The 16,869-nt window shown below is 41.0% G+C and overlaps 1 protein-coding gene across 1 annotated transcript in view; it reads left to right on the top strand.

Annotated features, from left to right (window-relative positions):
- The window catches only part of SPPL3 (signal peptide peptidase like 3), a 141,970-nt gene that overhangs the window by 61,670 nt on the left and 63,431 nt on the right, over positions 1-16,869 (top strand). The gene's annotated exons all lie outside the window — the stretch shown is intronic.

Here is a 16,869-nt window from a genome sequence, read left to right as displayed (position 1 = left end):
TTTATTTTATTTATTTTTGGGAGGAATCTCGCTCTGTTGCCCAGACTGTAGTGCAGTGGCACGACCCTGGCTCACTGCAACCTCCGCCTCCCGGGTTCAAGCGATTCTCCTGCTTCAGCCTCCCAGGTAGCTGGGGTTATAGGCACGCGCCACCATGCCTGGCTAATTTTTGTATGTTTGGTAGAGATGGGACGGGGTTTCACCATGTTGGCCAGGCTGGTCTTGAACTCCTGACCTCAAGCGATCCACCCACCCTAGCCACCCAAAGTGCTGGAATTACAGGCATGAGCCACCCCACCTAGCCTGAGAACAAATGTTTTGAAACCATTGGACTTTCTAAGATCACTAGGGAAATTGTGTACACTGGGAAGAGGAGGACACCTGGTGCCCTGGGAACTCTAAGAGAAAGGATCTGGCAGATGTGACTGAGCAGGAACAGCCAGTGAGGTGGGAGGAAACCAGTAGATGGTGGTGTCGGAGAAACCAAAAGCTGAAAATTTCAAGAAGGAGGGACTGTCAGATGCTACAGAGAGGTTAAGTTGAATAACAGCAGGAATATTGGCTTTGAGGGTCACTCATAATCTTGACCAAGCACATTCTCAGTAGAGTAGATATGAATGGGTCAAGGAGAGAATAGAAGTGAAGGAGACGGTGATTATAGGCAAGTCTTAAATCACAAAAGATTGTATCAAGAATAGATGTAACAGGTAATTGTGTTTTCTAAGACAGAATGGGGATAGCAAACATGTACTTTTTATCTAATGTGAATCTATAGAAATGTCACTCTATGTTATAACTTGTATATGTATACCTCCTACCTGTGAACCCAGACATGTAGGGGAACTGTGATCCGTTCACTGTGAACACTGTTGAATGAAGCATAGGCACAGAGGTCCTCTTGTAGCTGCACTCCTGGGGATATGCTAAGTAACTGAGTCTACTAGTTTGAGGCTGTAATTTAATATATTTCAACCTAGAAATAGTGCAAAATGCATAGTTGAAGTTGTTTTGTATGTGTACTGCCTCCTCCAGTTTCTAAGTCACTAATCAGCAGGTCCTTCTGCATTTTAAAAATGGCGTTTTTTTCTATTAACCATGAATGTTTGTTAAGGCCTCTGTTTTCAATACTGTGTGCTGTGGTCTGAATGTTTCGCCTCCCTCCACCCACCCAATTCATATGTTGAAACCTAATCTCCAGTGTGGTGGTGTAAGAGATGGGGGCCTTTTGGTAAGTGATTAAGTGATGAGGGCACAGCCCTCGTTAATGGGATTAGTACCCTTATAAAAGAGGCCCAAAAGTGCTTGTTAGCCCATTCCACCTCGTGAAGACACATCGAGAAGCTGCCATCGATGAAGCAGAGTGAGTCCTCACCAGACACAGAATCTACTGGCACCTGGATCTTGGACTTCCCTGTCTCTAGAGCTGGAAGAAACACATTTCTGTTGTTTATAATTACCCAGTCTAAGGTATTTTGTTATAGCAGCCCAAATGGACTAATTTTTCCTTTTCTACTATTATTGAAAAATGATTTCTTCAGGATCATTTTTTTTGGGGGAACATTTTATAACCTATGAGTAAACTCTTCTCCTCCATTATCTGTAGCCTCTTCAGTGTATAGTGTAATATTCTGCCATTATCTTAGGTCGAGGAACAAGTTTCTAATGATTGTCTGTAGATGTCTTTAACTTTGTGGTGCTTGTTGCCATTACTACTTTTATGAATCAAGTACACCTTCAGGGGATGTTTATAACTGTGTTCCCTCTTCTTATCTACCTAAAAAATGCCAACTTTCTATGCGTGATTCTGGGCCACAATTTCAAATTTTGAGCCCTTCTTGCCATCACAATTTTAAACCATTTATTTTCTATCTGGAATACTGTACACAGTCTGTATGGGTGATCTAAAATAATTCAGCCTGCAGATCCTCAAATTTACTATTCCAGATATCAAGAAATATTGGGGCATGATGGAAGTTTTAGATGTAATAGTTTATTTAGTGTCAAATTTTGCCTTAAATGCCTAATAGTACAGGTGCACACTTTTAAATATACAAGCCAATAATCCTGTGACTCGGGCTATTGATTAGTGGTAAAAGCAGAAAGCTATGTTATATTGATGCTTATTTTGCTTTGAAGAAAGAAGTAATTGCTAGCTTGTCAGATATTGAGCCTCTCTGACCAAAGGAAATTCAGTTACCACTCTGTGTTTGACCTTTCACTTTCCAAACTCAGAAACTGAATAGATTTGGATAACAAGGGATACTTGTTTTTGTAACATTGGGCTAATTGTATAAAGCACAGACTGGGACTTGCCCAATTAATACATTTTGTTTCATATTCCAGAACTTCTGACTTACATAGTCAAGTAATTTAACGTAATTCAGATGAATGAACAAACTCAGGCAATTTCTCTTTCCACCCTTTTACAAAAAATAATTATAACTTGGCCTTTTGTTTATCATACTTCCATAACATGAAGGTTTCAGGACTCTATAATGAAAAACTGAGTTGGGATGGGGAGACAATCCAGATGTTTTGTGCATATATATATATATAAACTATTTTTTAACTTAAAAGTATATTAGCAAAGAAAACTGATGAATAATAAAGATTTTAATAGTTCAAAGCATTGTATATCTCATTGTTTCTTTTTTTTTTTTTTTTTTTTTGAGATGGAGTTTCGCTCTTGTTGCCCAGGCTGGAGTTGAGTGCCATGACCATGGCTCACTGCAGCCTCCGCCTCCCGAGTTCAAGCAATTCTCCTGCCTCAGCCTCCGGAGTAGCTGGGGTTACAGGCATGCACCACCACACCTGGCTAATTTTGTATTTTTGGTAGAGACAGGGTTTCTCCATGTTGGTCAGGCTGGTCTCGAACTCCTGACCTCAGGTGATCCACCTGTCTCAGCTTCCCAAAGTGCTGGGCTTATAGGAATGAGCCACTGTGCCCAGCCTGTTTCTTTTTTTAGTAAGTTTTTCATGGACCGTAAAATTCATCCCTTCATAATATAGAATTCTATGGTTATTTATGAATGAATGAATGAATGAATGAATGAATGAATGAAATGGAGTCTCACTCTGTTGCCCAAGCTGGAGTGCAGTGGCACAATCTTGGCTCACTGCAACTCCCTGGGTTCAAGTGATGTTTTTATTTTTATTTTATTTTTTCAGACCGGGTCTCACTCTGTTGTCCAGACTGGGGTGTAGTGGCACAATCTCGCCTCACTGCAACCTCTGCCTCCCAGGCTCAAGCCATCCTTCCGCCTCAGCCCCCCAAGTAGCTTGGGACTACAGGCGTGCACACCACACCCAGCTATTTTTGTATTTTTTGTAGAGATGGGGTTTTTCCATATTGCCCATGCTGGTCTTGAACTCCTGAGCTCAAGTGATCCACCTGCCTTGGGCTCCCAAAATGCTGCCACTGCATCTGGCCACAATTCTGGTTTTTAGTTGTGCAATCATCATCACTAATTTTTATCTCCGTCAAAGAGAAACCCGTACACATGAACATTCATTTTCCATTCCCCTATTTTCCCACCCCAGCCCTAAGTAACTATTAATCTACTTGCCTATCCTGGACATTTCATATAAATGGAATCATCCAGTATATATGGCCTTTTGTGACTCACGTCTTTTACTTAGCTTTCATGTTTTTAGGGTTCATCCATGTCAAGCAAGTATTAGTATTTTACTGCTTTTTTTTTTTGAGACAGAGTCTCACTCTCACTCAGGCTGGAGTACAGTGGTGCAATCTCAGCTCACTGCAACCTCCACCCCCCCCGGGTTCAAGCAGTTCTCCTGCTTCAGCCTCCCGAGTAGCTGGGATTACAGGTGCTGCCACCAAGCCCGGATAATTTTTGTATTTTTAGTAGAGACGGGGTTCCACCATCTTGGCCAGGCTAGTCTTGAACTCCTGACCTCGTGATCCACCCGCCTCGGCCTCCCAAAGTGTCTGGTTTACAGGCATGAGCCACCACGCTAGGCCATATTTTACTCCTTTTTATGGCCCAAAATATTCCATTGCATGGATATAGCACAATTTGTTTATTTCTCAGTGGTGGACCTTTGGGTTATTTCTGCCTTTGGGTTATCATGAGTACTGCTGCTTTGAACATTTGCGTTCATTTTTTTTTTGTATATGTGTACATGTGTTTTCAGTTCTCTTGACTGTATACCTAGGAGTGGGATTGCTGGGTCATATGGTAACTCTGTTTAACAATTTGAGGAGCTGAACTGTTTTCCAAAGTGACTGCACTGTTTTACAGTCTGTATCTTATTGTTTCTTAATATAGTTGTTGACTAGTCCAGTGAAAGAATGTGTTGTCACATGTACATACATACTGAAAAAATCATTTAGCTGCAGAGTTAGGAATTTTAGTATGCTATTTCCCACCTTTGGTTATTTAAAGAAAAAGACTTAAATTTAAGATGAGTTCAGGAAAGCTCATGAGGTTTTTTGAGTCTGACCACTCTCTTGGTGTAGTAACTATTATAGATACCAATAGGTACCTTGGTAATACCTCTAATTCTGACTTCACATAATGGTCCTTGATTACTCTAAAAATTTTATCTGTTGAATGTTTGGACACAAATAACAGAACAGAGAGCTCAAATGGCTTAAGTGATAAAGAAATTTTTCCAATAGAGTAACTGAAAAATCCAGGTAAATCTGGCTTCAGCCAAGAGTTGATCTTCCACACCGACTAGGACAGCGTTCCCAGGAGGCTTAAACGGAAGTCCCCGAATCAAATCTTCTTGGCCCTGATTGATCTGCCTTGGCTGTGTGCTTGTTTTTGGTCGCAGTTTGGGATAAGCTGGAGCTGGGAGTGAGTACAGTCCAAATCAGGGTTCTCCTAGGAGAGGAAGGAAGAAAGTATGTTGGAGAAGTATCCAACAAGGGTCTACTACAGAGTCACACCTCTCCTGTAGAGCTGATAAGGAAAAAATAAATACGCATTCACTGCACTCGAGCCTGTATCTGATAACCTACCGAATTCAGATAGCCCATCTTTCGGGAGACCAATTCTTTTTCTAGCCTTTTGTAGGGATCCTTTATATGTCTATGTCCTTTTATTCTTCCTTGTTTTGGTAAAGCATTTTATAGCTTTGTTTAAGACAGTTCCTTTGTTTTAAGTAGTAAGTGTGGGCTGTGTTTATAATCTCTGTGTCTGAGTTTTATTTATTTTTATTTTTTGAGACGAAGTCTTGCTCAGTCGCCCAGGCTGGAGTGCAGTGGTGTGATCTTGGCTCACTGCAACCTCCGCCTCCTGGGTTCAAGTGACTCTCCTGCCTCAGCCTCCCAGTAGCTGGGATTACAGGCACCCACCAACACACCTGGATAGTAGAGACTATACCATTTTGATATTGTCAGAATTTAGGCACCAGTCATGTGTGTGTGTATATATGTAACAGCTGCAGGAAAGGTTGGAAATGCATTATTTTAAAAATCAGGATTATTTTACCAAGGAGGGAGAGAATAAATGTTGGAAGGAAGTTTGCAGTCTCTGCCATATTGTAGTTTTTTATTTTTCCTTTTTAGGTGGGTATTTTTAATTGCCTAGTAAATTGTGGTAGTTGAAGTTATCTACTGACTTACAGGAATTGCATTCCCTTCTGATAATAAATGGAAGGTGGTTGTATGATGTAAAGAGTAAGTACAAATACAGTGCTAAAAAAGCATTATAGAAAATTCAGAAATCTGTAATGCCTTCAGATGCAGCTAAATACCAATTTGGATTCAGGAAGAACTAAGATTTTAATATCATGTATTTCAGCTAATTGAAGACTATTGATTTAACATTATTTTTGTAACACCAATAAAAAAATGCTGCCAGTTATAAAATGCGCTCCAATTTTAGTGTTGTTAAAATGTGAGGAAGGTACCTCTTTGACAATATTAACCTTTTTCATATCTGCCTTTTGTCTCTTCACATTTCTCTCTAGCCAGTTGAAGGGACAATTATTGCTTGTGATTGAGAACTGTTTGGTCAAATGCAGATAAACTAGGCAAAAATAAAACCATATTAATAATATAGCTAGTACTTATTAACATCAGATATACAGCCAGTTAGTCTTATAAATCTGAGCTAACAAGTTACATTAAAATACTACTTCCCTGTATCAGTTATCTATTATCTATTGCTGTAAAACAGACTACCACAAAACCTAGTAGCTTAATGTCACCATTTTGAAATTTTTATTGACATAATTATAGATTCACATGCAGTTATAAAAAAAAAATGCAGAGAGATCTCATGTGCTCTTTGCCTGGTTTCTCCCAACGGGCAGCATTTTGTAAAACTCTTAACAACACAACCAGGATATTGGCATTGATACAACCCATTTATCTTATTCAGATACCCCTGGTTACTTGCGCTCGTATATGCACGTGTGCACACGCACGTGTGCATGTTAAGGCGTGTACAGTTTTATCACCTGCCTGTGTTTCTGTATGCACCACTATAGTCAAGATAGTAAATGGAACTAACACTGAAAGTATCCCTTGGGTTGCCCTTTTGTAAGCATATCCCACACCTTCCCGGTACTAACCCTCCATTCCCACTCCAGTCCCTAACCCCTGGCAGCCACTAATCTGTTTACCATTTTAAAGTTTCGTCCTTCCAGAAATGTTATATTTGCTCATGATTCTTCGGATCTGCATTTGAGCAGGGCTCAGTTGGGATGGTTTGTCTTTGACCCGTGTAGTGTCTGCCGGACTCTACCAGCACTGAAGGATTCAGGATGGTCTCATTCACATGCTTAGAGCCTTGGTACTGGCTTTTGGTTGAGGTGTCTAAGTGCCCCTCCCCACAACCTCTCTCATGTAGTTGTCTTCTGCTGGACTTCTTCTCTGTGTGGCCTCTTTCCAACAGGAGAGCCTGGACTTCCTTGCATGCCAGCTTCAGGTGCCAATAAAGCAAAAGTGGAGCCTGCTAGATCTCTTTTCAATCTAGGCCTAAAACTGGCACAGCCTGCTTTCTGTAGCAGTCTTTTGGTTGGAGAAAGTTGCAAGGATAGCCCAGATTCAAGGGGAGGGGATATAGACTCCCCTTCTTGGTGGGAAGAGTAGCAGATGTATGCAGAGATGAGAGGCATTCTTGGTGGCCAGCTTTACAGACAATGTGGTGCACACTCCAAAGTTACAGAAATGATGGCTGGCACATGGATCTGCTTGGATTTGTTGTAAATGCTACCTTACTTCAATTTTGAAATGTGAATTCATTTGAATTCCATAAAAAGTACAAAGGAGAATGTGACATGGTTACATAGTTTTCTGTTGCTAATGCCAATTTCCGATAGAACAGTTCTGTTGCAAGGGAAGTTGCGAGAATTTAAGTTATCAACCAAATCTAAGGATTCTCAAGGGGTCTGTGGTATTTGCAGAACAAGTGGTTGCTTGAAGTGGCTGTTAAGATGTTAGGAATGGTTCACCTTTCTCTCATTTTCCCAGGCTAGCTGTTTCTTGTGATCCTAAAATAGCAGGGGCTTGTATATGTAGTGCCAGAATTCTGTAATACTGACTTGGAGAGACCACACAGATTTCTGTCTTTACATTAAGCTTTTTACATCAAGGCGTAAGGATATTGTTTTTCAAGATACTATCAACAAAGAAGAGATCTTTTAAGAGGGAGAAGAGTTTTTCAATCAAGGAAATGAAACCAGTAAAACATTTTCTCAAGATTTTTCTGACTATAAAATGTTAAACTTCCTTCGTTTTGTTGTAAGAGTGACAGCACAGTGGGTCAGAGGATAGATCTTAGACTTCATTGTCAGAATTCTCGATCATCTGTAACTGTATGTATAACATCTATGACTAACGAATAAGCTTGCCTAGATTTCTTGAAGGAGAGATAACGAAAGAACTATTGTTTAGCAAGGGCTACATGCTTAGAGAGTATTTCATAAATCATGAGGATGGTTAAGGGTAGGTGTGGTTTCAAAAATAAAATGAATTTTTCACTCTGAGTTTAGAATTATGTTATTTGGCTAAGAGCTTCCTTCTGCCTTCCTTTCTGAGTGATAACTGATTTTACAGACATTTAGTATGCACTGTCGATCTGTGGAGCATATTGTTAGACATCATTAAAAGGAAGTTGGAACAGGGTCCCTGTTTTTCAGGAGACTGTGGTCTAACAGGACAAATAAGATGTATGCAGAGAGGTAATATAATACCAAGGTGATTAACATAGAAGAGTTTCAAAATGAGGCAAGAATGTTACAACAAACTAAGCTGCCTGAACCTCATTTTTCACCCCTATAAAATAGATTTGTACTGTTTTTCTTCCATCTCTAAAGTATTAATAGTTCAGAAATGTATGTTTCAGTTATTAGTTGGAGGGTTAGTTTTTATAAGATGTATCAGATTCCATGTGATGATTTGAAAGATTAATTATTGTATAGTTTTGGCACATTTTACCTACTATGTGCACACAGTTATGAACACTTGTCTTATTATTGTTAATGAAATGAGTACAGAAAGGGAAGCACAAAAGGTTATTTTTAGCTCTGGTTAAACTAGAGTAGTATAGGACTTTCATTTACTGGTTTTCATACTAATGGTGAAAATAGCACAGCTGATCTCTGTTCACTATGAAAGAAAAGGAGAATGAGTGTAAGATTGCAGAAGGAGTATCACAACAGGGGAGAGGAAATGCCTTCCTTTGTTTTAGCAAAGATTTCTAACATCTCCTTGGTTGGCAACATCCATGGTTCTCCTCTGCTTCCTACCTCCCGAATATGAAGGTGTTTACAGGGAAGCTGTTTATGGCCTGTCTCTCTTCTGGGCAGTCTCTCAAAGTGTACTTCAGAGGGCAGAGTCCCCACCAACCACCCCTACTCAGAGCCCACTCCAACCCCTGTTGGAGACAACCAAAAAGACTTCATGGACCACTGATCACATTTCACCACTCTATTGCCCACTTGTTAACCAGGGGCATAGTTGGCTTGGAACTGGTTAGCACATGATTGTGTTGAAGGGTCAGGCAGCTACAAGGAGTAAAAATGAACTGAAAGATTCTCATTCTATCTCGGTTCTCTGTTAAAAACTGAAGACTTAAAATTCCATCTGTGGTGGTTTCCTTTTTTCTGTATTCAGCAGATGTGGTTAACATAAAACTGGTTCTAACTGTGAACTCGTTGGCTAGGAAGAACTTACAGGCCAAATACTATAATTTCAGGACATCATAATATTTCTCTCACAAGGTTGCTTCATAAGGATTAAAGTAGAGCACATGTGAAAGTGTGTCACCCTGTATGCATGCTTATTCTCAAAGTTCAGTACTGTGCAGACTCACAGTCAGCTTCATGTGTATATGTCAAGATGAGATCTCAGTTTTCAGCTGTAGCCCCACATTTACAGCCCACTTCAGTTATATAAATTAAAAATGGATCTCACCACTTAAATATTCCTCTGTCACTTGAAACTCAACACACACACACACACACACACACACACTTTAAAACTCAACAACTCTCCTTTTTTCTCCCTACTTGTATGCATCTGTTTTTCCTCCTTTCTCTTTTTCCTTTTTTTTTTTTTTGGAGAGATGGAGTCTCACTATGTTGCCCCAGGCTGGTCTCCAATTCTTGGCCTCAAGTAATCCACTTCAGCTTCCCAGAGGGCTGGAATTATAGGCATGAGCCACTGCGCCTGGCTTGTTTCATGTTTTTATTAACCTACTACCATTCTCTCATTTACCCAGCTTCATTCCTACATGTCTCTTCCTCCTCATACTAAGTCATTCCCAAATGCTCTCCATCCTATTTGTTAAAATGTTCCTGGTATCTGCCTTGATTCAGACATTCTTCCCAGAATATTATATTAGTTTCCTATCGAGGCTGTCTCCTTTTTAAGGCCTGCCACAGTCACATTTAACCTCTGGCCAACCCTGTTTTCCTCTATTCCCTTTCTGGTACCCATGCTACAAGTAAGCTCCAAGTACTTAACACATGCCCCACACTTCTTTGTCATTATGCCATCGTTCTTTATTGTACCCTTTGCTTTCGAATCTTATTCTCCCTAATGGATCTCACATTTTCAGATCCTACTTATTCTTCAAGAATAATTCGAATTTTACCTCTTCAGAAGGGGCTAATTTGACCTTCTCCAATGGAAGCAATCTCTTCTTCCTCTGAACTCCTATAGCGCTTATGTTCCTTTATTGAAATTTAGATCTCTTTGTAGTGCATTTAAAGTTATTTTATGCACATCTTATTACTTAGATTGTAATCTTGACCCAGAAGCAGTGAGTTATCACCAGATCCCCATAATGCTGATGTGGTGCCTAAAATAGTCTCTTATACTTTGGAAGTGCTCGGTAAAACATTTGTCTAACACACTGGCTGTTTTTTAAAGAGTCTTCCTGTGCAACTCAAATCTCTAATACTAAACTACAGTATGGAAACAGGCCTCCTATATGGTATAGTGAGCTTTGGACCTGCTGTGAGGGCAACCTTGGGTTTCTTCCTTGGATATAAGGATTTCCAAGTAAAATAAAAAGAATTTCACTTTCATTTCCAAATAGCTTTTTTTTTTTTTTTTGAGACGGAATTTCGTTCTTATTCCCCAGGCTGGAGTGCAATGGCATGATCTCAGCTCACTGTAACCTCCGCCTCTCAGGTTCAAGCGATTCTCCTGCCTCAGCCTCCCAAGTAGCTGGGATTACAGGCATGCACCACTACACCTGGCTAATTTTTTGTATTTTTAGTAGAGACAGGGTTTCTTCATGTTGGTCAGGCTGGTCTTGAACTCCCAACCTCAGGCAATCCACCCACCTTGGCCTCCCAAAGTGCTGGGATTACAGGTGTGAGCCACCGCGCCCAGCCCCAAATAGCTCATTTTCTTTAAGAGGTGGCACACCTGTATTTTTCTTTTTCTTTTTTAATATTAGAGTCAGAAAATAATAATATAAGGCAAAACCAATCTCTCATAATTCTTGGGGGATTAATTAAATGTCATACTCTGGTATATGGTCTAAATGTTGCTCCTTGCTTATCTCTAAGGTGTCCTGTTTTTATGAGTAGTAATAATGAAAATTTTGTCACAGGGTTATTTTGAGTATTAAATGAGCTGATTTAGTTAAAGCACTTATTTAGCACAGTACCCCACACATAGGAAAAGCTCGATAAAACTAAGCAGATACAATTGCTATTATGAATTTACAGTTTGAGATTTCAGATTGGTGATAAAGAGGCAAGAGCTGCAGCTGGTTTTTTATGTTTTGAACTGTGCTGAGTAGTTTCTTAGGAATTAGATTAGTCCTGAAATGTTATGTCAGCTGAGAATTTTGGTTTCTAGGTGACAGTACTGCAGTAGGAACAGGACTGGCTCTCCCTTTAGAACAAAAGGCTTTCAATGGGAATTCGTAGTGGCTTTTTTGGTGGTAGTGGGGTGAGGGGGTGGCAGTTATCAGATTCTTTCTCTCAACTCCCAGATTAAAGTGACAGTGTAAAGGAGAAAATGGAGAGCGTCTGCAAAAAGGATTAGGAACTACAGAACTACAGGGGAACAGATGGCTTAAAGAGATGGGAGAAGAGAAGCAATTCATGTTTTGTTTTTATTAAGCACACACCTATTAGTGGAAATGATAAACTCCACAGTTGGAAGGGAAAGCTGTATCAGAGATACAAGTGACTGAGACATGAATTCCCAAGGTATCTAACCTCTCCTTCACATAAACAGTGGCGTAAACAGTGAACATACAAAGTGAAATATAGAAATAAAATTTTGGAGAAATTTATTTTAGAGGAGTTTGAATGGGACCTGATTAAAGGACCTGTGAAGAGTGGACATTTTTACCTTTTGTAAAAGGAAACATGCTTAGTTTGGGGTGAGTGTTGGAGGACCCATTGTATTAGGGTTCTCCAGAGAAACAGAACCAATAGGGTATATATGATGTGTATATAAGAAGAGATTTATATAGGAATTGGCTCGGGCAGAGATGAAGGCTGTGAAGCACCACCATCTGCAAGCTAAAGAACCAGGAAAGCCAGTGGTGAAACTGAGTCCAAGTCCAAAGGCCTGAGAGTCAGGAGAGCCGATGGTGTAACTCCTGATCTGAAAGTCCAGGAATCAAGAGTGGGAATGTCTAAGGACAGAAGATGAATGTTTCACCTCAAGGAGAGAGAGAGTGAATTTGCCCTTCCTCCACCTTTTTGTTCTGTTCAGGCCCTTGGTGGATTGGATGATGCCCTCCCACACTGGCGAGGATCATCTGCTGAACTCAGTTCCCACTTCAGTGCTGATCCCCTCCAGAAACACTCTCACACACAGAAATAGGCAGTAAACAGAAATAATTTATAACCAATAACCATGTAGTTGGGCATCCCTTAGCTCAGTCAAATTGATAGTAAAATTAACCGTCACATCCATCAAGCTACAGTAAGCAGAACTAAGTGATGGCTGGGCTTCCTTCTAGGGTCACAACAAAGTTGGCCTGATAGGACTTCTAACTGAAATGAAGGAATGCAGTGATGTTTACCCAAAATGAAACAACAAAACAAGACTGTGAGATAAGTAATGGGATTATCTGTGTTTTATACCAGACTGGAAGCTTAGAACTGAATTCCTCATCACCCATGCCCTCCCCAACATATGCATGCACACATTCTCTCTCTCTCTCTCCCCCTCCCCCTCCCCCTCCCCTCCCCTTTCCCCTCCCCTTCCCCCTCCCCTCCCCCTTCCCTTTCCCCTCCCCTCTGCCTCCCCCTCCCTCCCCCCTCCCCTCCCCTCCCCCTCCCCCTCCCTTCCCCCTCCCCCCTCCCTTCCCCCTCCCCCTCTCCTCCCCCTCCCCCCCTCCCCCTCCCCTCTTCCCCCCTCCCCTCCCCCTCTCCCCCCCCCCCACTCTCCTCTCCTCTCCCCTCCCGTATTCCATCTGTAGTCCTCTCATTTCAGCTGATGGTGTTTCATTCTCCCAGTTGCTTGGTACTAGTCATCTTTGGCTTCTTTTTCACTCATGCTCTGTGTTCAGTCTATCAGGAAATCCTGTAGATATATCTTCCAAATATTAATATATCTAAGACCAGATAACTTCTCACAGCTACCATGAGTTTCACCCCAGTACCAGCTACCATCTTAACTGTCTTTTAACTGGGATACTAAAGTCAGATTTTTAAAGGTGTAGTTTGTGACCAGTGAAATTTACTTTTTTTTTTGAGATGGACTTTTGCTCTTGTCACTCAGCCTGGAGTGCAATGGTGCGATCTCAGCTCACTGCGACCTCCACCTCCCGCATTCAAGCGATTCTCCTGCCTCAGCCTCCCAAGAAGCTGAGATTACAGATGCCTGCCACCACAGCTGGCTCATTTTTATATTTTTAGTAGAGACAGGGTTTTACCATGGTGGCCAGGCTGGCTTGAACTCCCGACCACAGGTGATCCGCCCACCTTGGCATCCCAAAGTGCTGGGATTACAGGCGTGAGCCACCACACCCAGCCCTAGTTCTTTATTTGATACGTATTTTGCAGAATTTTCTCCTGGTCTATGTCTTGTGTTTTCATTTTCTTGATCAGTGTCTTTCAAAGAGCAGTTTTGTTTTTTCTTTTTTGAGACAGAGTCTCCCTCTATCACCCAGGCTGGAGTACAGTGGGGCAATCTCAGCTCACTGCAACCCCTGCCTCCCAGGTCCAAGCGATTCCCCTGCCTCAGCCTCCAGAGTAGCTGGGACTGCAGGTACGTGCCACCACGCCGGGCTAATTTTTGTATTTTTAGTAGAGATGGTGTTTCACCATGTTGGCCAGGCTGGTCTCAAACTCCTTACCTCAACTGATCCACCTGCCGTGGCCTCCCAAAGTGCTGGGATTACACGCGTGAGCTACCATACCCAGCCAAAGAGCAGTTTTTATTTTGATAAGGTCTGACCTATCAAATTTTCTTTTATGATCTGTTTTGTGTTTTAAGAAATTTTTAACCTAACCCAATGTCACAAAGCTTTTTCTGTTTTCTTCTAGAAGCTTTATGGATTTCAGTTTCACGTTTAAGCTTATGATCTGTTTTTGCATACAGCGTGAGGCTTTTTGTTTGTTTTGCGTATTTACATCCAGTTGTTCAAACACTATTTGTTGAAAAGACTATTCCTAGTCTGGGCCCAGTAACTCATGCCTCTAATCCCAGAACTTTGAGAGGCTTGAGGCAGGAGGATCACTTGAGCCCAGGGGCTCAAGCCCAGCCTGGGCAACATAGGGAGAACCCCATCTGTACAAAAAATAAAAATAAAAAACTTAGCCGGAAGTGGTGGCACACACCTGTAGTCCCAGCAACTCGGGAGGCTGAGGCAGAGCATCTCTTGAGCCCAGGAGTTCGAAGCTGTAGTGAGCTGTGATCACGCCACCGCACCCCAGCCTAGGCAACAGAGCAAGACTCCATCTCTAACACAAACAAAAAAGACTTTCTTTCCTCTTGGCACTTTTGTTAGAAATTTATTGGTTACAAATTTGTGAATTTCTGGAATCTGTGTTCCATTGAACAGTACGTGTATTCCTCACCAATTCACACTATAAATACTGTAGTTTTATAGTAAGTCTTTAAATCAGTTAATGTGAATCCTCCAACTTTTTTTCCCCAAAATTGTTCTGGCTATTCTACTTCCTTTGTTTTCATACAAATTTTAGAACTAGCTGATTGATTTCTGCAGAAAGGAATTTTGTAGTTTTCAGTCTCATTGATTTCTGCTCTGTATTCCTTCCTTCTGTTTGCTTTGAGTTTAATTTGCTTTTTTTCTAGTTTTTTTAAGGCAAAAACTTAGATCATTGATTTTTGAACCTTTTTTTATGTTCCAATATGATCATTTAATGCTGTAGATTTGCCTCTATAAACATTGCTTTAGCTGCCTTCTACATATTTTGAAATGTTTTGTTTTCATCCTCATTCAGTTCAAGGTATTTTCTAGTTTTCCATGTGATCTCTTATTTGACCCATGGGTTATATGGGTTATTTAGAAGTGTGTTTAATTTCCACATATTTGGGGATTTTCACAGATTTTCCTTTGGGTAATTTCTAATTTAAACTGTAGTTGGAGAGCATGTTTTGTATAATATCAGTCCTTTTAAATTCTTTGAGACTTAGGCCAGACGTGGTGGCTCATGCCTGTAATCCCAACACTTTGGGAGGCTGAGGCGGGCAGATCACTTGAGGTCAGGAGTTGGAGACCAGCCTGGCCAACATGGCAAAACCCCGTCTCTACTAAAAATACAGAAATTAGTTAGGTGTGGTGGTGTGCACCTGTAGTGCCAGCTCCTTGGGAGGCTGAGGCAGGAGAATCACTTGAACCCGGGAGGCAGAGGGTGCAGTGAGCCAAGATGGCACCAGTGCATTCCAGCCTGGGCAACAGAGTGAGACTTGTCTCAAAAAAAAAAAAAAAAAAAAAAAAATTATTTGAGACTTGTTTTTATGCGCCAATCTGGAAAATGGTCCATTTTGTGTTTACCGTTAGCTCTTGGAGGGTGCATTTTGATTCATGATACAACTTAATGATCCCAGCCGAGGCTGGGGGGCACAAGCCAGGTTGAGCTAGGGAGTGTTGTAAAATGGTTTAAAGCATGACCTCTGGATCTAGAACCAGGCTACCTGAGTGGGAATGCTAGTTCTTCTTCCTTGAAGCTGTGCGGCTGTTTGACCTTGGACAAATTAGTTCATCTCTCTGCTTCAGTATCCTCATCTCTAGAGCTGATAGTGGAAGTATGTTCCTCAGGGAGATGTTGAAAAGATGAAATGAGGAAAATGTAAACAGTTTGTACAATGTCTAGCAACGTAGTAAGAGTCCCCAAAGTATTAGCTATTATTATTATTGTTGTTCCTGTTATTACAGCAGCAGTTATATTTCTTGGTCTCATAGGCCTTTCAGATAAGTTTTGTCTGGCTTCTTGGATAGTTTTTAAAGAATTACTTCCCTGTTAAGGGTATTTCTCATGTTTATTATATAAAGAAGTTCAGATAACTTTTGTTTGGGTGTTTGTGGCCCCCCTATATAGAGGAAAACACAGTTTGGAAAAATTTTTAAAACCCACACTTTCAAAATACTGTGATTTAAACTGTAACCAAGAATTTGACTCCTGCTAAGTCAAGTTTCCTCTGAAAACATTCTCAGGGTTGGCAGAAATCACCAACTGGAGAACAGAGTGCAGCACCCTTTATAGCTACCAAATAAAAACCTTTTCCAGTGTATGACTTTTACATTTTGACACTCATTTTATGAATGTCTCAATTTTGTCAGGATTAATTAGAAAATTCATAAATAAAATCACCCAGGGCATCTCATTGTTATTTTGGTTACAAACAGTAGATTGTATTGGTGTTTTCTCCCCTCCTGGAGTCCTGGACAGCAGGACTCCAGGTATAAACTTAGGTGAAAACTCCAAGACATTATTTAATGTGAATCTTTTTAGAGAAGCTAAAGGTCAAAGACCTTAGTCATTGATCCTTTGTATATACTTCTGAAAAACAAGGGTATTAAATATTCTTGTTATTGCTAAGGCCAGAGACAGCTTAATGTCTGCTTCATGGAGCGATTTTGCAGACTCTTATCACTTACTAGGCTGTGTAACACCGAACAGGTTTCCCCTGGTGCTGTTTGGTGGTGCTCTTTGGGCTTGCTGTTAGGTAAGCTTTAGGCCAGGTGGAGGTGATCCGTGTCAAGGGTTCTGCCTTAAGTTGTGACCTCTAACTGTCTCTGCTACATACATGAGTGCCTAAATTGGGATTTTGGTGCCCTGTCAGGTATCCAGCACTGTTAGAGGGCAAGGCAGGTAGGTCTAGGTTTGAGTTTGTCATAACCCATGGAAATTTTGACTGTCGCCCTGGTTTCTTTCTTTTTTTTTTCTGGAGACAGTTTCACTCTTGTTGCCCAGGCTGTGCAGCGGTGCAATCTCAGCTCACCG

Source organism: Nomascus leucogenys, chromosome 10 (assembly GCF_006542625.1).
Source record: "Nomascus leucogenys isolate Asia chromosome 10, Asia_NLE_v1, whole genome shotgun sequence".
NCBI lineage: Eukaryota > Metazoa > Chordata > Mammalia > Primates > Hylobatidae > Nomascus > Nomascus leucogenys.
Note: the sequence above shows the minus strand (reverse complement) of the source record. Positions and strands in the feature narration are given on the sequence as shown.